Here is a 24,729-nt window from a genome sequence, read left to right as displayed (position 1 = left end):
TTTTGGCAATCCCTATTTTTATAGCACTTAATGAAGATACTGTTGGTTAAATGAAGTTTAAAAGAGACTTCACTACTCTTTCCCCTTTAAAATACAGTGCAAACAGGAATGCATTTGGTCCAACATAAAAATACGAACATTTCTGTTCCTGCTTTTACGTTAGTGCCTTACACAAGACACGAAACTCAAGCAAAATCCCCAGATGCAGTAACTTTCCTTACTTTAAAGACGTTAAAAGGCAATCGCTTTTCTTGAATCCTCTAGCAGTCTGGTTATGTTACACAAGATGATGTGTGCTAGCTGTAGTGCACTAGAACACTACTAGAGCAAGGTAACGCACGGATAAGAAATCAGTAGTTTCTTCAATCAAGAAATGTTAAGAGTGTTGAAAAAACAACTTTCAAAATGAGGAAAAAAAGTGTTTTCAGGATATTTTCTTTCATCTTTTGTTTCTTCAGTATTTCAGGTTTTATCCCAGCAGATCTGAATACTCAGTACAGCTCTCATAACACAGCATCTTTTGTCACTGATAACCTCGCAGGACATCACAGCAACGCGCTTGCTACATTGCTGGCTCGCTAAGGAGAGCTGAGCAATGACAGATGTTCATGGCTACACTTCCACTACTGGGCCGTGTCAAGTTTTTCCCAATTCCCCAATCTCCGCTTATCCAGCTAGCTGTCAGTTTGCAGGGCATTTATACATCTCTCATTTCTGGAATATCTGAGGGCCCAGATTTAGAGACAGCTAAACGCCTACAGATGGAGATGAGGTGATGAGGTGTTGGGTGTTTTGTTGGTTGGTTGTTGGTTGGTTTCTTTGGTTGTTGGTTTTTTTTTCCCAATGTCCTGATTATCTAAATCAGTATATATATTTGCACCTTTAGGCACTTCAGCCTCTTCCTATCCAGCCCTAAGTATTTTACAGAATAACAACTTGAACACATAGCCGTTGCTCTTAAATCATTCTAAACTCAACTGAAGCACATGCCTTGCATATCACGCTTTTTCTGTCAAAGACTTTGAAAGTATTTAGCCATTATTAGTTAAGGTTGGCAGCCAAGGTTGGTACATGTTTCCACAGTTTCTCAAGGCATCCTAAGGACAGGTTGCTCTTTCTTCAAATGCCTCCAAAGGTATGTTTACCCTGCAGGTCAAGCCCAAGTCTGAAGTCGTTCTCCAGGTCAAACCTGCTCCCTCTCTCTCTGCCTTGCATACAAACACGCAGCCAGGCACAGGCTGAGGAGATGCGGTCAGGACCGAGGTGCAGCCTGACAGCAGGATAACACAAGCTGACCTTTCTGTTCCTGGCCACGGGGGTAAATCTTGTTTCATATCCTGGACCAAGCAGGCTTATCCTATTCTGTCCTAAGCTCCTCCCAAGCACAGCCTGAACAGCTCAAGTCCAAGCTGTAGCCCATGTGTATAGTCCGATTAAGGGCCAGAAAGATGGAATCGCACAGGCCACAGAAGACACCACAACTGCCCTCCTCTAAGCATGCTCTTAACCTCCTAACACATTCAAAACTAAACAGCTTACAGGGAACGATACACCAGGGCAAAGGTGCTTCAGCATTCTGACCAGTTTTAAATTTATACAGGACAAAGCTCAGAGAAAAGAGATCATGCTTAGACAGAGAAGAGAACTTCCACACGGAAAATTACCTTGCTAAAGCCAGGTCTGTGCTGTGCCCTCCTTTTCGGTGAACCAACTTAAGTCCTATTGAAAAGCAAGCAGAACTTGCTCCTTCCCCTGTTTTAAAACAGGCCCTTCAAACTCCGACTTCTAGATGACACTGGCGCCGGTCTGCCTTGTTAGCTGTTGGGAACAAAGCTAAACTACAAAGAGCCACTGGGTGTTCTGTAGGAATGCCAGTTCCCACTAACCCTGTGGGACCTGTGAAGGAGCCCCAGCAGCGCTGGGCACTCCAGCAACTGCCAGCTGTGCCGGATGGACCAAGCACCATCATCATCATCATCAGGGAAGAGCACATATCTACAGAGAGAAACACCAAGCATGAGTTTATTAACCCCCATCTCACTCATCATAGCATGAAATTCAATAAACAGAGCTTGAGGCGCAGTGCTGTAAGTTTAACATCTTTAAAGGCAGAGGGGGGAAAATCCAAGCACATTTATGGAGGATAAGCAAAACCAGGCATGTGCCCACTCTGTGGGGGCAGCCAGATGCCTAATGGTGATTACTGCACATTCTTTCATCTAAACAGACCGCAGGAAAGGAAAAGATTAAAACAATTTTACTTCATCTCCCTTATTTCAAAAACATATGTGCAAGTGGCATGGGATGAGGTGCAAAATATTAATAATAAAGTCCCTGCTCAGACTGCTTGTGTTCATGGAGTGTTAAAAAAACAAGAACACCGCAACAAAACAAAGAAAAAACCCCATCTTCTCACCTGCCCCTTTGATGAATGTCTTTGGCACTATTCTCCAGGCAAGGATCAATACCTATTTCCTAAGACATTTATTTAGGGATTTAAGACTTCCAATTGAGCCCTGCCTGCTGGGGAGTTGCAAACCCCCACCCCCCACCTCCCCCACTTTTTGTTTTACTTAGAAAGAAAGAAGAAAACAACTGCCTTATTCTGATTTTAGCCTCCACTCACTATTTCATCTATCATATTTTTTTAAATCTCACAGGTTTCCTCTTACAAATTCTCTCCTTATTACAGTGCTTCGGTGCAGAGCTGTCTGCCACAGCTGGGCTTTAACACCAGTATTCCAGCAAGGTTCAGCACAGTTTAGGAAGACACACATTTTAGACAAGACGGGTTAATTATGAGGCTGTATGTTTACAGCACTATTCATTTATTTCGAGAACATCCAGTACATACAGTTTTCTCCTGGAGGGAGAAAGTCGGCAAAGAGTATCCAGATAATGCAGCACTTTTTGGCTGTTCAGAAAGGCTTAAGGCCAAGTACTGCCCTATTACTCCCATACAGCTACTGTTTTCAATAGGAACAAACACACAAACCAACAACAGAATTTAACCCTTCGCTCTTCCACTGGTGGATTCTCTCCAGCCTTGTGTGACCGATGCTAGCCAGAGTCCTAGAGGAAACATTCCTGCTGCTAAAGAAATGTATTTGTTTAACTTCTCAGTGACTGTGTTAACAGAATCCGCTTAATTCCAGGAAAAGAACCAAGTGCCTTCTGAAAGTCATCAAAAATTGCTCATCTGTTAGTCAGCATGAGTCACTACTGCAGCAGGGTTTCCCAAAAAGCATCACAGGAGCAGGAATAACAAGAATCTCCAAATTTCGTTGGGTTTTAAGTAGGAAAATGGGGTAAATAGCACCAGATTTTACATGTGTACAAAAGACAAAAACATGCCTAGGTTCTTGTTTCTTGGGCACATAATCACATTATCACAACTTGACAAACACAGAATTTTCTATTAGGCTTCTATAGAGCTGTCCAAATGGTTTGTAAATTGCCCCATACCTTCGCACATGGCCGAACTGCGGGAAAGGCTGGAAACACAAAATATGGACCTCGCTAGACTGGCAATGAAGGTCCTAGACCAAAGGTAAAAGATACTAGAAGACACAGTAACTGGCAACAGGACATATTTTTACACCCAATACCACAGCGCTGTATGTATGACATGCATACACTGTGAACAGCTGTCGGGCGAGACTAAATAGCGAGTGGGTATCCATGGTGTTCTTTGGATTTATGTTATTCTTTCCTCTTTTCATATGACTTAAATACAATGGTGGTTTGAGTACCTTGGAAAGATGTACTAGTTGCATATACCCAAAAAGAATCAGAAAGAAAAGTTAGAAAAGTTGCAAACTCTTATCACAGGAACTGCTCACCAGAGAGAAATCCACACAGCACAAAACCGAGCCCTGGAATTTGAGAATGGCGTGTTCAGTGACCCATGATTAAGAGGGATAAAAGCTGCCAACTTTACTGTCTGATCATTGGAACGAGATGGGAAATAAATACAACTGGAAATAATTATGCCTTGTGATTTTATTTTTAGCTTTTCTTTGTTTGTGGAGCACATTTGGCATAAGTCTTACAGTTTAGAGATGGAACAAATCTTAACAGGCCCTCTAATACATCCTTCTACAGTTTCCTAATCAACCCCTGTGGAGCATTCACCAGCACACCGGCCTGTCTGTGTTTATATTTCATGGAATTTCCACCATTTTCTTTGAAAACCATGCTACATTTCATAATTACATAAATTGTTCCCCCCAGAAAAGGCTGGGTTGCAGCCTGTCTGCCCTTCTTATTTGGTCTGTTCTCTTATTTCCAGCCTGTTCCTCCCAGGAGAGGAGACTGAGATGTTTGGAATTCCCAGTACGGAAAAGGTCAGAACCGGCTGATCACCTAGGTCTTTCTCTTTATAACACTGGCTACTATTCATCTTAAATGCCTTCTACCTCTGGGCTTGTGGATTCCTCCCATTTGCCTTTGAACAATCCTGTGGAACATCAGCCGCTGCTTAGCCAGGTCAGGCACACGATGCATTGTCAATCTTTCCTTGTAAGCAATCACGCCAGCCCCTCTAACCACCTGTGCTGCTGGGTGCTGAATTTCCTCCGGTTTGCCTGTATCCAAGCATCGGACACTTCCAGAAACAGTACCTGAAACTGCATCATAACCGTATGCAGGTTTTTGAACTCCACTTGGACATAGTATGGAACATAGGAAGATACAATTTAAATTCCAAGTGACCAATTACCCCAGAAGCTGCGTTCAAGGTCCTCACAATTGCATGCCACAACACACTCATTCAAACCCAAACTATCCTTTCAGAGAGGAGCCGGGATGGAAATGGGCAATGCAACGGAGCACCAGAGGCTCGGGGTATTTTTTCCTACAGAAAAGCAGGCGCGAGAGCTCCTGGCTGTTAAAGACCAAGAAGTGGGTATCTGTAAGCTCCGACACAGCAGCAGATCTCAGCTGCTGCGGTACCATCAGCAGTGAGTGGTGACATAAATGCAACTCACATTGAGTTTTACAAACCAGGTGAGAGCCTTTGAGCAGAAAGCTAAATCAGATATGAGGAGCTCCGATGTCTTTACCCTGTAAGAGACACAGCATTGCACACAGACCACTTTCCCTCCTTTAGGTGGTGCTTCCAGTGAGGTAGGAGGTGGAGGGGGGGAAATCTCCAACTGCATCTCAGCAAGCCAGTGCAGACACAGAAAAAAGCACAGCTCATTTTCTAAAGGTCACAGCTCCAAAAAAAAATGACTGCATCTCCTCCCACCAGCAAACTGTATCTCTGGCCTCTTCTTTAGATCTCAGTCGAAGACAAATAATTACTTTGGTTAACTACAGTGAAATTATGTCACTGACTTACTGAGAATGAAAGAGCATCTTAGCTGTGTATGATGAAAGGCACGTACATACGCTGAGAATGCTTTCCCCATCTCAAGACTGAAAATAGTGTTTAAATTGAAGACAAAAGAAAAGGAATCTTGTAGTGGTGAGCATTTACATGCTGCCCTTAGGAAATGCTCAGCTCGAATAATGTCACTGCAGCTCAGAGATGCCAATAAAAAAAAAGAACCGGCGTATAAATCATGTTGCTTTATGGTAATAGCAGCTTTCTTGCCATAAGGTGGCTCTTAATTTTCTGTTCTATTACTCGTGAATGTGTTCGCTTCTCCCAACAAGAAAGCACTAAACCAAGATGGGTGTCAGAGTGTTGGCTGGGAGGAACCGCACCCCAGATCCTTGGGGATCTCCAGCTGGCTTACACTAGTGTAAATACGGGATAACAGTGCCGAACCAGGTCTCACAGCCAGATCCTCAGCAAATACAAACTCACACTTCAACCAACTGCTGTGACTGAGAATAGGCCTCTCTGTCTCTGACGGTAAATAACTTTCCGTTACGCCTTACAGGGCTCTGCCACAAAGCTCCATTAAAGCCCTGGTTAATATGGGACTTTATTTTCCCTACCTGTGGAAAAAGCTTATCAGCACGAAGCACAGTAAGCATATGAACGGACGTCAGCCACTTAATGCTTATTATTCAGCGGCATGACGAGGAATGCCAGGTTTATACAGCTCTGGCTGGAATTGCTTTACCACCAGAGAAGGGATCAAGAGATAAGCTAGGCTGAAACTAATCTGACAGAGCTATCGCCGACGTCACGTGCTGTTCATCGGCCGCAGCGGTGTGTAACTTCACAGTTAACACCAATTCTGGTCTATTTTGGGTTAGTCTTATCCCAGACCCACTCTGGTTCCAAACGATTCTGATATCACAGCATTTTTTCATGTGACCGTAATGCCATTTATCGCATTTTTCTTGCAAAAGAGAAAAGGGACGTGAACTTCGTGCACCGCCTGCTAAACTGTCACGGTAATCCTGGGACATTGTCCAGCGGAAACATCTACAGCTCAGAGACAGCCAAGATACAACAGAAAGCCGACCCACCTCACCATTTCTTTCAGAGAACTATGATGTCTCCAGCACAGACACCCACAAGACCATGAACAGTCTTAATGTCATCTTTGCCAGCCTCTTTCCTCCTCCTCCGGCCCTCTCCGTGTTTGCCCCGCAAGAGGGCCCAGCCCTCTGTGTGCTCCACACTCCTGTGAAGGCAAGATGGCACCCGCAGGCTCAGGAGGGGGTGGGCTGCTGCCGGCACCTCTCCCAGCCTCTCAGCAGGATCCCAAGGGGAGACGACAATCAAGGACTGTAGCACGTTTTCCATGGAGAGTTTTCTCCTGCATCGTGGCCCTCCCTTTGGGAAAGCTCGCCCTCTGCACTGTAGATGAGCTTCCCTAGGGTTCGTGGCCGTTAAGGGGCTGGGCGACGTGGCTCTGCAAAAGCCTTCGGGGGGACCCCAGGCCGGGACAGGCGGGAGGGGACCCCACTCCGGTCGTTCTGCGGGCGAGTGGGCACAGAGCAAGGCAGCGAGCACACGGGCTGTGAGACGCACAGGCCCCGGGAGCCCAGGCTGCCCCTCAGCACCCAGCTCTGCCCCTGCGTCCTCCCTTCTCCCCCCACAGCAGCTGGCAGCAGACTTTGGCCAGGAATGTGCTGCCTGACGATACAGCAGTGCTTCCTCATTTAGGGCTTTCCGTTCCTCTCTCTTTTCCCAGCACTTTTTACCTGCACTCTTCTCAGTACTTACCCTGCACTCTTCTCCCTGCTACAGGACAGCCCGCTTACAGCAAATTGCCAGCTTTTCACAGAATTTATGATTCAGATCATGCAGATGATGGCAGAATGATTTTTAAGAGCAGAAAAGATACTTTATGTTGTCTTTCCTATGAATTTTCTAGAGTTTTCACTATTTTGGTGGAGAGCAAGTAGAGAACAAGCAGTTTTTCATTAGTGGTGACTCCTACACTTAAAGCCTGCCCTACGTTATTCAGTGGCGCCTGTTCGACACACACCGAGGAGGGGGCTTGGAGAAGGGGGAGGAGAGCCCAAGGGATGTCAGCATCCTCCTGCAGCTCCGTGCCGCCCAGAGCCAGTGACCTGACGCGGATGCGCAGGGATCGGGCACCCGGCTTCTCTCGTCAGCCCTGCCAGCCACCAATTTTCATTTACGAATTTTCACCCTCCCCAAAGCTTTCCCTCTATTTTCCTTCAAGTTATACCGCCGCCAAACGCTACCTAACACCCTCTGCCTTTAACCAGAGGTCCACGTGGGCAGCTTTCTCCCGAAGCTTTCTCCTCAGCACAGCTAACAGTCTTCTCCACTCAACACTGCTCTGAGAAGTCTTCCCCCTTCAAAAAAGGCTAAATATTTTTGTTCGCCAAGGGCTCTGTGAGTCATAGAGAACATGACTCCTGTGGTATAAACAAAGTTCAAGACTGAGGTTACACAGTCTATAAGAGGACAGCTCTCAGGCAGTGGAAACAATAGTGTGTCCAGATGCCAGACTCCCTCGGCAGACACGATCCCAAACCCCTGCGTGCCAAGAAGGGTCACATTTCAGCCTCCTGGGCTGAAGACACGGTGGTTCAATTTATAGGCAATATTTCTGGCTATACAGCTCTTCTCTCAGAACTAAATGCTAACTAATGAGTTTACTTTATTAGCTAAGAAGTTAATCATGAGAGTAACTTTTGCTTTACTGCATATTGCTACAGGCTCAAGGCACACCACGGCTGCAGGAGCTGTTCCTGGGACGCAGTGGAAGCCCACAGGAATATCAGTACGAATATCAAGGGAGGTATTGTCTGTTTGTTACATTAATACATGTGATAAGATTACGCCAGCTGTTAAGTGTCAGGATCACTCACAGCATGGGGCCTTTACTGCAGCAGTTAGGAGATGTGGTTATTCCTAAGAGAATTTCTTTTCTTTTTTTAAGAAAAAGGCAATAGCATATTTTGCCACCAAAGAAATACCAAAATAAAATTTCTCTTCCTAGTTTCCCAGTAGGGTGTCCCCAACATCAACAGGAAAATATGAGCTCGAGTATTGGGCATGACATTGGGTTGGTCATGATGCCTTGTACATATTTTATTGACTATCGTTTTCTATGGACGTATTTTAATCTTGCAAAAACTAGATTATGCTTACTTAGGCATATACCAAAAATTAAACAAAAGAGATCAGCTGAACTGTAAAACTCTCTTCCAGTAAGCTTTAAACTGGTTTCCTCAATGACATAATTTTAACATCTTTTGGGGATAAATGCCAGGGAGAGACTTGCAGAGAAAGCTTTAAAGGCAAATGAACATAATGTCACTGCTAAATATTCTATATTTAAAAGTGTGTAGCGCAGCAGAGGGTATGGAAAAAAGAAAGATCGGTAGGAATTTTTCAGAAGGGGGAGATCTCACTGTCCCCCCTATTGCAAAAAGGGCCCTGAAGAACACCCATCCCTGTTGCCAAATGCAGCCTCTCGCACCAGCACCATGGGTCAAGGCTCGACGGCTTTACCCCGAACACTGCCTCGCATGCTGCGCGGCATGGCGATTCTGGCCAGGTCAAGCTCATTCTGTCAATTGTAGGAGCAACGATAATTTTGGGTGCCCAGGCCTGCCTGTGGGTTGGCCAGAGCAGACGGGATCTGAAAGGCGCCTGTTCAGTCTTTCTCTAGGTTAATGCACAAGACCTTTGTGGCATCTCCTGTGGACACAGCAGATTTGTTTCCCTCTGGCCAGTTTGTTATGGGGTGAAGCTCTGCCAGTCACTTTTGCTCTGTTTTTACTATGGAGCAGGACCAGCAGCTTGGTAGATGGTTTGGGTTTTTGGTGGCAGTGGCGGTGGTTTTCCCTCCTGTAATTTAAGGGGAAAGCCAGACAAGATGCAACTTTTCTCTGAATTGGAACCACGGGCTAACCTCATTACAGGCTCCCTTCCCTCCACCTCCGATACACCTCTCCTCTCCTCTCCTCCTGTTCCCACCAATGTATTTGTGCCTGGTTTAACTATTTATTAAATAGCATTAATGAGATTAAGATGGTATCTCTCACGCAATTTTATGTTGAAAAATTGCCATTATGGCCCTTTGATGTAACAAAGAAGTTTTTTCCTACCCTTGTTGTCATGCCAAGCAACAAGCCATTGCCACAGGCATTTACAAGAACCACAGAAAAAGTGCTGAAAGTGAACTTACAGACAACAAATCTGTCCCAAACACGGCCTGACTTCACTTTTCTCTGATGCTTGGCTGACCTGTTCTTTAAAACCTCCAGTTACAGAGATTCCATAACCTTTGCTGATTTGTTCTGGCAATTCACTTGTTGCTAGAAGTTGTTTCTCAACAGCTATCCTTAATTTCTCACACTGCAATCGAAGCCCATTACTTCCTGCTCTACCTGGAGTGGACTAAATGAGAAAAATACTCCTTTTCACTTCACAGCAGCATATATGAAAAGTTATTTTGCCCCCATCCTTCTTGCCACAGCACTTTTTCTTCTAGATTAAATTACTCCATTCTTCCAAACTCTCCACATCAGTCATTTCTCTAAGAGGAGAAGATGTTGGAAAACATCAAATGTTGGACACCTGACAGCCGGAAATGCTTTAGATAAGCACCTGTCTAGGTAGCAAGTGTAATTGTTTTCAACAAAATTAGCAAATGACTGAAACTATCAATGAGACTCTTCCACATGGGAATATAAAGTCTCCATTGGTAAGGACATGGTTGAATTAGTTACTCAGCATCTTTTGTTAGTAAAGACAGCTTCAGAATGCACTCTAATCCACAGATAGATTTCTTGCATTTATCAATAATTCAGTTTCCAAAATAAAACAGAGTTTTCAGACCTGCTCAGTCTGTCAGATTTGGCATCTTTTAACACCAGTGACTGAGCAGAGTTATGATACTGCTTGACTTCAGTTATGTATCAGGTGGTGGTAACTCTATAATACAAAAAAAGCAAGAGTTTTTAGTGCTCCACAGCATGAACATACCAATACTAGATCAATCTCCAGCTTAGAAGTCATCCAGGATTCTTCAGAAAGTAAGAAGTTCGATCTTGGCAGCATCCATGAATAACACTTTATACAAGCTCCAGCTGGCTAGAGACTCAATCCCATCCCAGAAAATGCTGATCTGGCTTTGTCTCTTCTTATCCAGACTCCAGCACAGCGATCTGGCACGAAGCCACAGCCCATGAGAAACTCCAGCTAAGAGGAGAACGCCCCACGCCTCTCCAGCAGCACGGCTGCCAGAAGCACACCAAACCCCAGCGTGCTGCCCTGGGGAGCTGCGCCAAGCTCAGTTTCCATCATTATCTTGGAAGTGGTCCACAGCCTGGACCGTACACTGGGCAATTTTGGGTGAAAGACAAAAAAGCACAAGGTACGAAAGGCTAACTGGGCATGCTGGTATGTTTGTGCATACATGTACACTGTGCCTTCAACAGGCTGCAGTGGTGCTGAGGAGAAAAACAATCAACCAACAACCAACCAAAACTCCTCTGCTTTATGTGTAGGGAATGCTTAAAAATTTCAAAGTAAAGGTGTCACAGTCTCCTGTCTATACATATCACCTTTAGCCTCTTGCAATTTCGTTCTAACCAAAGGTAGGGCAGTAGAATCTCCTCATCCTGATACACCACAGTGACCGTTTTTGAAGCTGAAATAAAAGGAAGGCTGGTTCTGAAGAGCTCCCATAAGGCTTAGAATAAACCAGTTCCAAACAAATAGCATCTGAAAGTATTTAGATAATACAGTACAGCGACATTAAGGAAGACACAAAAAATTACTTATGTTTGGCATTAAATCATGTTTACCTGCTGTGGCTGATAAACAAAGGGTAGATTTGATGCAGCCAGGAGCGAGCACGCAGAGCAAAATCCTTCTCCCAAGGAACCCTGACCACTGCCATCCCTGCAGCCCAGCTTCGCCCCCTCAGTCGCTTCCTGACCACAGTGATACTTTCCTGGCTGATGTCAGGGTAGCGCCTTGTTCTTCTGAGGTATGTCCTGCACTTGATCGACTGGAGAACAACAGAAGTAACTGGTTATCCTAACAGCAGCTCTTCAACTGTCTAAACAAGATTTCCACTCTTCCCTGCTTAGATTAGTCGGTGGCTTTTGGAGATACTCACTTTCTCTGCATGCGTTTCCATCAGCCTCCTAGCAAGTACATTTCTGATCTCTCCTGCTCCAGTATGTTGCCATATATAATCTCGATCCATTAAAGCAGCAGTGGGGGTAATTGTGTGCTCTCACTTTCCCATGGCAATCATCATAAATATCCCTTCACTCCTCCTCCTCTCCATTAGAGCCATACTGGGTGGCTACTGTATGCTTTCCCCTGGTGCAAACTAACACACCATAATATTTTGATGCATAAATTACACAAGCGAGCGCCTAGCTATGACATTTTGAAACAGTATGCCTTTTAATAAGGTGTAATTACTGGGTGTTTACCTTTTAAGCGATGTTTTAAACTTGTACTTCTGATTTGCTCCCTTTGTTACGTTAAAAAGACAGGGGCAAAGTAAGAGAATAAATTTATTTCACCTATTTTCTTCCTGCAGGAATCTCTCACTTTGCTGCTGGAATCTTCCAGGAACAAGTGCTTCTGTATAAACAACCTGCCCAAATGAGGCAATCTGGGTGAAGAATACTGGAAATTAATCTAAAGGAAACTAAAGGGGGAAAAAAAACCCCAAACCCAAATGATCTGGCTTATCTTATTTTATGGACAAAGATTCCAATAAAACTGTGATCTCACATTAAAGCACATTCCAAAGGGTTCTGCTAAGCTTGGGCATGCCTCAAAGGGACTCTGATGCCTCTTGGAAAATATTCTGGTTTAGAACAATTACAGTTCTACTATATTTTTCCTCTGTTTCTCTTCTTTTTCTTCTCTGCCACAAAAAATCCCAAGGTTTTATTTGAATGAAATCTTCTGCTCCTATGGCTTAAAGAATACCTGAAGTTATAATGCTTGGATTATAAAATAGCTATCAGCCCCATAGTTGATAGTTGCACTTAAAAACACAATTTGGGCTCTTTAACAGTCAGCAAGACCCAAAAGTGGGAGAAGTTTGGGTCCATGAAGTGACTTTCAGCCTCTTATAAGCACACCACGTGGAGGTTGTGGTAGGCAGCATTTGCTTGGCAAGCAAAAACCCAGCAGAAAGGAAGGGTTAATACACCTAACAACGCATCTCCTACAGGTCCCTTTGGAGTGGGAAAGGAAATGCTCACAGCACGTCCTCTTTTTTCCTGGCAAGCCTTTCGTGGATCACACGGCTGCTAACAAAGTTTGGGAAAGCAACTTCACATTTCACTCTTTGGGTTCATTATTTCAGTGCAAAACCAACCAGCCCCTGGCTTTGTGCTCTCTCTAGGGGCCCACATAGGAAAGAGCTTATCATCTATTATAGAATGCTACGGAAGAAAGAAGGTTTTATTTATTTATCTATTAAAAGGTTGCTTTTGAAGCTTGTCTTTTTCATGGAGAGAAATAAAATTAGAGTATGGCAATCAATCGTAACTGCCCATCAGCACACGAAGCACTTCACAGCAGACCAAGACTCCTGTTCCCAGGATTACCAGCATGCCTACAGTAAGGGAAAAGCATAGTTGCAGAGGCAAGATTAGCACACGTAAACATTTACTGCATAGGAACATTTTTAATGACGTATTTTGTTAAAGCATTTCTATTAATACGACTTAGTGAAATGCTTATAAATTACATTTTATATGATTAAAAATGTCCCTTTTATGAGCTTGAGAGATTAGTAAAGAGCAAACCAGGGCACAACAGATGATCATGTTTCTGCCTTCACAGGAACATGTTGCCTTGGAACTGTAAGACCTCAGATCTCCTACTTTCATGTATCCTAAATGAAATCAGCTTGCAATGAGCCTCCTTTCTCCACATCACAGCTACTAGAGTTTGCAACCAGATGGGCAAAAGCCTGCTTGATAAATTCTTTATCACACATCCTCTGGCCAAACTCTTCTCAAGGTGAGCCTGCACTTCAGCGAGGGCAGTAAGACGACGTTGCTAACTTTACAGTAATTAGCTCGGGACCTTGCCACCCTAGCCATGGTAGAGTGAGCCACAGGACTAAATTCCAAGTTCAATTAACCTATGCAGTGTTCCATGCTGCTGCATCAAACATGCATAGCGTGGTAACAGGAAGCTATTTTGAGTATGTCTACACTGCTCCCAAACCTATTAGTATAGCTTAGACATATTCTGGACTAGTCTTAATTGTTCCCAAGCACATAGTCCTGAAGGAAGATGGGAGAGCACACAGTTTATAATTTAATTACATACCCAGGAAGGTCATGCAGAACCCAAGCGCTCCTTTTGTGTAGCTGCAAAGGGAAATCTCAGTTAATAATTTAATGGGTGGTGGTGGTGGTGGTGGTGTGTTTCAGGATTTTTCACATATAGCAAGACCTTTCCTAATCCAGTGTAGAGGAATGGAACTACAAGATGTGACCCGTATCTCTCTCCACAGGTCTCCTCTAACAGCTTTGAAGTGCTGGCAAGGAGATGCAAGCTCATCCCCTCACTCTCTCAGAAAACGGCATGTTGTCACAGCGGGAAGCAGATGGGAGCTCTGGTGAATCTTTTAGGGGTCACTGCATGGAAATGCAGCTCCTGAGCAAACTCGTTAGCACAACAACATGTGGCATTCATGCCCCAGTCTGCTGTTTGCAAGGTTGGGATCTAACTGGAGAGCTAAGCTAGGCTTTGATTGTTTCTGTAGGTTCTTAAAATTACAAAGCTTTGGCAGCTAACACCCAACTCAACCTCGGAAGGCTCAGAAGGAAAGGGTCCCCCACTCGTTTGCTCTCGTGCTCTCTGGGTGAGCTCTTACAAAATCATGGTTCTAAATGAAAGCAATTTGCAAGGCTGTGGGACTCGACAGACTCATTTGAAACAATTCCCCATGAAAAACTGGTTCAGACAAACGTTAATTGAAACGTTCAGAAACGAGATTAAGGCAGGGGGAACCAATTGGCTGAATCCCGAGTTCTTGCAGTTACCAGTAAATAGTCCAATTCAAAAGACCTTGAAAAAAAGAGGCTTTAAGCAAAGCCAAATGTCCAGCCACCAAGGAAGCTCTCAAAACACAACCGTTATCTGGTTAGATCATCATTCTTTTTATTGCAAAAATAAAAATATCTATACAGTTAAAATAAACAAAGAACATACTAAATTTTAGGAAGAGGGATGGGGGAAGAAGTCTTTATTTACATGAAACTGTCCTTGATGTCAATGCACTGCATAAAGGTTGAGGCATACACTCGGAGAACTAAAGATTATAACCGCCCCTGAAGGGTCAGCCCTTAACCCCGCACTCTCTCTCCTCTGTGCTACTCCTGTGTCCCAGAACAAGGGCAGAGCTTTCCTGCCACAGCAGGATCCTCAGGCAGCCCAAAAACAACAAAGCTCCTACCTAAGAACATGGGGACTTCTCACAGGCTGTGGTAGGGGATGGAGAATAGTTGGACCATGGAGTATTGGAGAGCAGAGCACAGAGCACTGTTCCAGCTGACGTGAGATAAAACCTACCCTTCGGATACACTAAAATATACCAAGAACTGATGCCACCTCCATGCTGTCCCAGGAAGATATCCCAACTCTGTACCACACTGGCTCCTCTACTGTGCTTTGTAAGCCTTGTAATCCAAATGGGATTTGCCTTCAAGCCTCCATGGGAAGCTGTAGCCAGAAATGCAGGTGTGTCCTGATGTACCTGACTCTCTGCTAGAACCGGGAAACTATCCATTTATCAGGTCATGCTGCTTCAGGTGGTCTGGTGATGTGCAGCCACAAGGATCCCAAAGCTTTTTTAGCCTTGAACAGAGCTTCCTGCAGTGATGCCACCTCCATTAAGGGCCAAACCCTCAAAAGCTCAATTGATCCTTAAAATAGAAATTAGAACCACTCTCATAAAATGAAGAGCCTTTTCCCATAACTGAGCCAATTCACATGAAATAAAAATATCTTTAGATATTTCTTCTAGATTTTCAACTTTTTGTGTCACGCAGCCTAAAAATTCTCCTCTGTGTGAGGAAACGAGACTTGTGCTTTTGTCTGTGATGCCTTTGATGGTGGCGTTCACAGCCATGCTCTAACGATCAATAGCAAGGATGATTAAGGAGATTGCAGTCCGTGTTTGATTTTTTTGTGAGGAAAGGGAAATCTTCTAGACACGAATGGCTATTTCTGCCGCTACTTGACAAAGGAACCTTGCCAGTGTGGGCTTCTGCGCGCCCCAAGCCCAGGCAGCCATCCTCCCTTACGGCTGAGGACAGAACACCACCCCTCAGAAGGAACCGCTCCAAAACCACGGCGCATCCCCAGGTTCTTCTCACCCCAGTGCAGTCGCAGATTGGTGTGGCAAGTTCTTCACCACACCGTGCTTTCAAAAAATGCTGACCCTGCCTTGTTTCCAGGTTTAGCCTGGCTGAAGGCTCTTGCCCAGGGTGAGCAGTGGTGCTTCTGGGGACACCCACACCAGCACCCTTTCCTTCTGCCCACACATGCCCAAGGCACAAAAGCACAAAACCCTTAGGAAAGAAGGCAACCTCTCCTTTGGAACCGGCTTGCCCAAGGGGTGTGTGGCCAGTAGGCCTTCCTTACAGCTTCTCAGTCTCTCCGTAGACGGAACAGAAGAGACTCTGGGAGAGAGAACTGCTGAGAACAAGGATTTCACTGAAATTTCCATAAGGAACTTGGCTAGGTACTGATGCTGTTTACTCTCCATTTGCGTCTAGAATTTCACCGTGCAAAAAAGCAAAACATCAATACACTGGTAAGTTGCTACACAGTGTGATACTTCTAGAAGGGCTGAATACTATATTAGTATATCAAATATTATATTGGACACACCAGTGATCAGGAAATGGAGATAGTGCCAGCAACTGCTGGTGCAGATGTATGCCTGAAACAAAAGCATCTGTATGCAGTAAGGACAGGTTAGGGAGCTCCACTGTGTCCTTGCCAAGGTGAGCACAGACAGGTGAAGGACAGCAAAGTACAATTTGCCAGACCCCTGGCACCTTAACTGCCTGTATTCTACCCATATGCAGACACCAGGAGTTCTGCAAACCGTAGAGACACACACTCACCCACACAATTACCCTGTGAAAATCACCCACGCACTTGATTAAAGGAGCATCTAATGGAAAGGCTTCTCCATGTCTTCCCCTCCCCCCCATCCTTTCCTTCTTTTTTTGTTACATTTACTTTCTCTGGGTGAGCTGATCTTGTTGGGGCTGCTGTCCCACAGAAATAAAGTATGTTCTTTTGAAAGGTTGTAACATCTCACCAAGCACCTCACTTCCCATTTAAGATCGCTCTTACTGTGCTCATGTAGCCATTGCACAATCTACAGGGGCTGCCGCCGCCTGAGACAAGGCCAGACATGGGTCACACCAGATGGCAGAAAGTGAAAGAGCAAAACACCAAAGGAGCAGAGAACAAAGCAGCAGAAAGAAATTGTTAGCTGACTTACATGATGAAGAAAGATGCAGCTCCCATCCCCATTGCTCAGCCCTCACCGTTACTTTGCAGCTCCCTGTAGCAGCAGCAGCAGCAGCGCCTGAGCCATGCCGGGACCGTGGTCTTCCAGAAGACAGCCAGCACACGCTCAGGAAACGTGGCTCTGAGAAAATCCTACAGGGAGAAAAAAAAAATATATATAATGTACTTCTGATAAGGGCTGGCTAGAAAAGAGACTGAATTATGAACAAAGCCACCATGAATATTCTTTGTAAGTAAGCAGGATTACACACAAGGAAATGCCTGACTTCTAAAATAATTTTTTCTTCGTTACCCCAGACTGCTGTGTGGATTTTGACAAGCTGCCTAGCTCTAAATGGGTTAGATCATTTTTCTGTTACAGGAATCCTCTATCCTTTTTGAACAGCATATCCAATATGATCGACATCTGCGCAAGTTCAAACTTCCCAGAAAATAACATTCTTCAACTAATTGATACATAATTTCTGCATCACCAATATCCCACCCTGCACTCTTGCCTCACCCTGCAACACAACCTTGGAGATACCCATAATTTTCCAAGAGCAGAAGCAGCTGTTTACGGCACGTGGGCTCTGACGCAGAGCCATCCGTACCACTCTACCTACCAACTGCATGGTGACAAAAGGCAAAGATTAGAAAGACATGAGATAGCTGGCAAAGCCACAAGCAACAGTTTGAGAAAGATCTTTTTCATTTGCATGCATCTGACCTCACTGGTGTTCACAACCGATTAACATCAGCTCCCGTGGTCAACACTTAATTCACACAGAAAGCTGCTGCTCGTTTCACTTCATTAATATTGACATCTGAACTCCATAGCACCAGTGGATTTCTACTAATAATTATTTATGGCCAGCGATTTGCACAGGGCATGCCCGTCTAATGCTGTGAGCCAGGTGATGGATCTTGGATAACGGCTCACAAGCCGCCCACCTCTGCCGCGACGCAGGACACTTTACCCCATCCCTCTCGCACCCCCACCGCTCCCACCTGCCCTACCCCAGGTGCGATGTGCTTTCACATGTGAAACTCAGGCTTCTTTCACACTTCTGCGTAGGGTAAGAAGTTGCAACAGATTATTGTTGCTTCCTTGATGAAAAATACCCGGGGAGGTGAGAAAAGCTAGGCGGGAGCAGCAAAGGTCAAGACTAAAATATGTAGGTGCGATACATTTTATTACTGTAGGCTTCTGGTGGAGAAAGACAGCTAGAAGTCCAGCTTCCCTCAGAGGTCTAAGGAGCAAAATCCTGCTTTGCCTCTGCGTTTAGAGGTGCAGATACTACAGTTTTAAGCAGAATACAAAACCCTTCACTGCCTCCTCCAGCAGTGTGTAGGGTTTTAAATTTAACTTCAGATGCGTGCTGATGCTAGGCTGGATCAAGGCCGCAGCACTGGGTGCCCCTCAGGGCCACCCCCACAGGCAGCACGAAGCACCCCCAGCCTCCCAGTGCCCCAGCTGCCACCAGCCACCCGCCACCCGGCCCTGCTGGCTAACGCCGGGCGAGGCGCCGGCCAAGGTGAGCGGGGGTTCTCACCAAACCAGCTCTCACCCTTCCCAGCTGCTGTCACTCAGCTCAGGCCAGGCCGGCAGCGTCCCCTGCAGCACTCCAACAGCCCACAAGGGGAAAAAGTGAACCAGCCCCTTTCAGACCCCCGCCACAAACCACCTCCCCCAGGCCAGCAAGTGCTGCTCTGCTCCCGCTGCGCTTCCAGGTACCTGGCTGGGGCAGCTTCGCTGCGCGAGTTCGCCTGCAGCTGACTTCATAATTTCTTGATCACTGGGCTTAGTCATTAATGCAGGATTACTGGTCTCAGCATCTTCTTGTTTTGTTTTAGCTTGCTTTGTCCCCTCCAGACTGGGCAACCCAGAGGTGCGGGCAGGAAGAGCTTAGTGAAATACTGAGGAGAAAACCAGAGCCTCTGGCACCAACGTGGTGCCTGGGAGAACGAAATCCCTGGGAAATTTTACAGATCTACAGGTTATTACTTTTCTCTAGCCCCCCTGACACCATATCCCAAATGCAGAAAATCCTCAGCCACGGGCTCAGAACAGTATAAGCCTCCACTTGCTTTTAATATATTTTCTCATATTAACTTCAGCCAAATTTAACACCATTCCCCCTTAACGTGACATTTTCTTCCTTCAACGCTAAATATATTGAACTGAGTTCAACTGTTTTCCAGTGAAAAAGTGCTTTCCTTTTCTAGCAGAGAAGTTCAGAATATCTTTGTTATTTCAGTTTCCAAGAGACGCTACAGAAATTGAGCAAGGTGGTATCATCTGACCGGGCTTCTAATGCTTCAGGACAGAAAAATCACTATATTGGAAAATGCTTCATTTTCAGAAGGTTACCATTTTCTCCATTATCTTGCAGTGCCGCCACCACCCCTTTGTGACATGTATACAAGTCCAAACCAAAGAAAACTTCAGCCTCTTTCAGAATTTGCAGTTTTAAAATCACTTTTAGCATGGACTCACTGACTGTTGCTTCTGCCATCAAAGCCTTCACAATGCTCCAGACGTTTGGAATTTTTTAAAACAAAAAAGAAGAGTATCTTTGGTCATAGGCTTGCCAATCTGGTGAAGAGGGCTTTAAAGTGAAGTTGCTGGGGAAAGGGACCCTCAATCCATCCCGCTCCTACCAGTTTGGTGCCAGTGCCACCAAGAGATGCCCAGAGCCCAGAGAGGGATGGAAGGTCAGCAGGAAAGCGCATGAAGAGCAGCACAAAGGAACTCCAGCCAGTAAGTCACCTTCATCAGGGGCCCGACTGAAATGCCCCTATGCAAACGCGCATAGTGTGGGGAACAAACAAGAGGAGTTAAGAGACACGTGCATGCCTGCAGAGCTATGGTCTTACTGGCATCGAGGAGATGTGGTGGGGTGGCTCCAACAGCTGGAGTGTTGGGATGGAAGGCTACAGGCTCTTCAGGAAGGACAGGCGGGGGGACAAGAATGAGGTGTTGCCCTCTATGTCAATGACAAGCTGGAGCGCACGGAGCTCCGTCCGGGTATGGATGAGGAGCCAATCCAGAGTTTATGAATCAGGATTCAAGGGAGGGCAGGGACAGGTGACATTGTAGTGGGGGTCTGCTGCAGGCCACCCAACTAGGAAGACCAAGGGGATGAGGGCTTCTATAGACAGATAGGAGGAGCCTCATGTTCACAAGCCCTGATCCTCATGGAGGACTTCAACCACTCCAGTCGGAGGGACAACACAGCAGGGCACAGGCAATCTAGAAGGCTCCTGGAACGTGTCAATGATAACTTCCTTCTCCATGTGACAAAGGAGCCAATGAGGGGAGGTGCCATGCTGGATCTTGTTCTCACCAAGGAAAGGCTGGTGGGGAACATGAAGCTCAAGGGCAGCCTTGGCTGTGGTGACCATGAAATGGTGGAGTTCACGATCCTTAGGGCAGTGGAGAAGGGTGGACAGCAAGATCGCTACCCTGGCCTTCAGGAAAGCTGGCTCTGGCCTCTGCAGGGGTCTGCTTGCTAGAGTGCCATGGGGTAGAGCCCTGGAGGGGAGAGGGGCCAAAGCATGCCGGTTAATGGCCAAAGGTCACCTTCTCCAAGCTCAGGAGCGATGCGTCCCAAGAAAGACAAAACTGGGCAAAATCACCAGGAGGCCTGCGTGGATGAACAAGGAGCTCCTGGACAAAACCAAACACAGAAAGCTTTACTATACCTGGGTCTATGGCTGTATTCCTAGAATTTAGGAATAACACCCACAGTGCACTTTTTTTTTTCCCCTTGGCATATACTTTTTAGATATGTAAACAACCTTTTCAACATATGTGCAGTGGCGTGAGAAAACACACACATGCACACACACACAGATAAAAATAATCAAGTTAGCACTCTTTATTCTAGAAAGTTTGCTAGACCCCCATCAGTAAAATTCATTAAATATAAGGTATAAATTATTTAGAAGGAATTAGACATGCTTCTAGACAGAGCACTGAGAAAGGAAGCTCCTTTATGGCCATAATGGTTGATAGTGGTAGCAAGAAACCAAAATTGTGGTCTATAGGTAATTTCAACTTTCTGAAATTTATTTTTCTTCTGACCCTGAAAGAAAAACTGATTTTCTAAAGAAATTTAAACTGACCCACTCCAGGCTTTTGAAAAGTGCTGTTTCATCAAATTTATCCTATATTATTTCTTATTTTAGAACACAGTGCAAAATACATTGTAAAGAAAAGGCAAATATCTAGGCAAACAAGGCACAAGCTTATTGATATTTGGTTTTCAATTGCTCTCCATGGAAGTGCATTGAAAAATGGCATGTCCTCACACAAAATCTGTGTTTCAGTGAAATAGCGTTTTTGAACAGGAAAGTGCCTTTTCAGTTAATTTTCCCAGAGTCTCAGTTCCTTTCATGATACCCATCTTGGATGACAAGGAACAGTAATTTACTGCGAGTTTGAAAAAGGAGAGGCTGAATTCTGTCTTCTTGCCTCTCATCTCTGCTTGTTCACAGGAGGGGAGCTGCCTCAGGACCACTGTATTTTTAAAAGAAGCCAGAATTAACTCTTCCTCCACTGTATCACAGGCACTGAAATCTGGTTCCCTATCACCCTTTGCTTGTGGTTGGATTCTCTTGTGTCTAAGGAGGTGAAAACCGACAGAAGGGTTTCCAGCTGTTTCCCTGCCTGTGTCATGTAAACTCCCTGGTGTCCCACAAAAAATGAGAAATGTTGCAGGCTTTCCATCGGTGGAAATAATAATTGAGTCTCTTTCCTGTATTTGATCTTCTATTTCCCTAAAACATTTAGGAAATATGTACCTTTTGGACCTCTAGTGCTTTGTCATACTTGGCTGAAAGTGCTCTGATGTTATCAGGCAGGAACACAGATACAGGTGCACGGTGTGGTCACAAAGGCATCGTCTCTCAAGAACACAAGATAAAAGGAAAATTGCAATAGCAGCCTGTACGTGTGATTGCTGGAAAGATCCCTGTGCTCTTTTGCAGCCACAGTCAGGCAAGGAACTGTCTATGTTTGAGATAATTAGCAATGTGATGAGCAATTCACGTATGAAAAGTGTTACATAAATCCCAACATCATTATAGCTAAGAACAGGGTGATAATTACAGCTACGATTGCCTGAATACTTTCGTTCCTAGTTTGGGGGATTATTGTTTTTTCCCCAAACACTCATAACTCTACTTTTTAGTCCAATCCTACTCTCTCTGCTCCAGTGGAGTCAACTTCAGTGAGGCCACTGATGCAATTTCCCCCCTGCCGTCTGCCTGGAGCTGGCCTTCTGGAAGACTCAATTAAAGGAATTCAGCTGCTGTTAAGAGGAGTTTGCTGGGGTGGATACAGCAGAGTGCTATACATCGGGATTTAAGAAAAGCTTTCACTTTCACTGATAATAAAAAATGAGAACAGAGAAAGCATCGCCATTGTAAAATGTTACCTGCCCCCTATCCTTCCAACAGAATCCCTTCCAGCCTTTTTTTCAGAGCATCTTCCTCAATATATAAAGGTCATTTGCATTACAATCTTAACAGGAAATGAAATAACCTTAAAATACAAACCAGGAACATATCCAGTATGCAAATCAACATCTTTATGAGCTGCAATAATGAGGAACAAGCAAATCAGTACTATTCCAAACTACCTTTTAATTCTTTCTGCATTCTCTTAGCATCAACAGATAAACAGGACTAAAGATCTCACGATCCACCCCAGACAGCGCCGCAGTCAGTATATATACGTATTTAAAAACAGCACACAGTTCCTACATACACCATTTAACCCCAACAGAGGTTACCTGATTCCGATTCCAACTGGGAATTAACCTGACCGTGTAGATGTAATTAGCCTCACAGCGATGCAAACCTGGCAGAAACGACATCCCTGCCAAACTCACACCGTTGGTGAACACCATTCGCAATTCATAAATGAAGCGATCAAAACTCAGTCATTTGGAAAAACCGAACGGAGCTGTCATGAACCATCTTTTAAGTTTTATCAAGCACCTGCGCCTTTTGCATTGCCACCCACAAAATTCAGGCTACAGAGTTATTAGATCCCAGCCATGTGCACGAGGTACCACGCACCAGCAGCTGCTGAGTAACCCACCACGCTGAGGGGTTTAGCTGTAGCAAGTGCAGGGTCCCCCAGCCTCTCCCCCGGCACGGCTGCGCTGCCCCAGCTGCCTCTCACTTTCGGACGGGGCTGAGAACCGGGGCATGCACACAGGCTGCTTCTGCGGAGCAGAGGATGCATGACAAGGTCTCGCCCTGTGCTCACCAGGTCGTGTGTCGCATTACTGCATGAATGCCAACTGTTGGTACGGAAGGTGTTCCTGCTGGGAAAAGCTGGTACTTCACTCTTTATCGATTTTATGCAAAGCTTTACACAAAACCAGCAGGCCTTGGCGATGAAGTCGTGGAAGCTGCTGGAGAGTTCGGCTACCCTCTAAGGTCACAGTTTAGAGTCAGTTTGTGAGCCAGGCTTGCTCCCTATGAAAAATGGGGAGCTTGTGTTTCTGAGAAACTGCCTGCACTTGTGTGACCATCTCTTTTGCAGGAACACTTCCTTAGCACATATACAAAAAATATACAACTGTCCCTCAGACTCCCCCTTACCGATTTTGTCCATCGTTAGGAAGCCAACAAAACGTTCTGGCTTTGCTCAGCAAAAAGGCAGGCCTGAAGACAAAGTGGGGCAGGAAGGGACAACAGTGTCGTGTTTAGGATTACTGCAGCGTAATGGGTCTTGTAAGAGGGGCACTGGCCTTCCCCCAGGCACAGTCTGTCAGATCCATTCTGAGCCCTTGTGAAGTCCCTGGCTGGTTGCTGAGATTCACCTGCAAAATCACGCTGGGGCATTAAGCCTGGCAAACGGGGGAGTTTTTCATCAGCATAGGAAGAAAATGGTATTTTGTAAGGTCCCACCTCCAAAGCTCAGTGCAAATTTAGAGGTCAATGAAATAAATACAGTGCAGTTACATTTGCAAACAGACTGAAGTGCATGCAGCGTGTTGAGGGATGGTGGTGCTTTGATGCTCAGTTTTAAAGAGTTGAAGAGACCTCAAGGAAACCATTTTATTTGATTAACTCATTCTTACAATCTGAACGGAGGTAGTTAGAGAAGGACTAACAACTGTATTTCGGTCTTTTTTTATTAAAAGATGAGGCATGCATAAAGCTGGTATCACATGCTTTCGCCTACTGTAATCATGGTAATACACAAAAAAAGAAATCAAAAAGCTTACTCAGCCCTGATTCTGTAAACATCTGACCAGAAGCAGAATGCGTCAGCTGTCTTCCCCAAAGCGAGACATACTACTCGTGTAAGTACAGACACAAATGCAAGGATCCTTGTGTGCTCTGCAAACCTGTAAAATACCAATAGGAAAACTTGCTCAAGATAGCTACTCTCAAAAATAAGGTATAGAAAATATTTCAGTACCGTCATTCAGTGTGTGATGCCTGCGGGTGGGTATTTCAGACTCACAACATGTACTTGGCCCAAGAGGAGGAGTTAGTTGTCCCCCTGCCTGTAAAGCCCTACGTTCTCCACCATGGGAAAAGCAAGGGAGGAGATAATTTTCAGAGAACGGTGATAAATTTCATGATGACTTGCCAAAGTTATAGTTGTTATTATTCTACTGTTCAGTTTTAATTATTTTGAGTAAACACACTGATTTTTAGCTTTTTCATAACAGAACTTTTCAATCCATGTTCTATTATAAAGTCAACATGAAGCTTTACCTCCACAACGTCCAAGAACAGATAAATTAACACTAGCACTGCTCACTTGAAATGTCTTAAGTGGT

General features: G+C 45.0%; 1 long non-coding RNA gene across 1 annotated transcript in view; it reads right to left on the bottom strand.

Annotated features, from left to right (window-relative positions):
• Window positions 1-24,729, bottom strand: part of LOC114012186 (uncharacterized) — a 256,763-nt gene that overhangs the window by 136,186 nt on the left and 95,848 nt on the right. The window contains exon 5 of the long non-coding RNA XR_008746908.1: window positions 16,908-17,068. This is a non-coding gene — a long non-coding RNA (uncharacterized LOC114012186). The remainder of the gene's footprint in view (window positions 1-16,907; window positions 17,069-24,729) is intronic.

The sequence above is a fragment of the Falco peregrinus genome, chromosome 4 (assembly GCF_023634155.1).
Source record: "Falco peregrinus isolate bFalPer1 chromosome 4, bFalPer1.pri, whole genome shotgun sequence".
NCBI classification, from domain to species: domain Eukaryota; kingdom Metazoa; phylum Chordata; class Aves; order Falconiformes; family Falconidae; genus Falco; species Falco peregrinus.
Note: the sequence above shows the minus strand (reverse complement) of the source record. Positions and strands in the feature narration are given on the sequence as shown.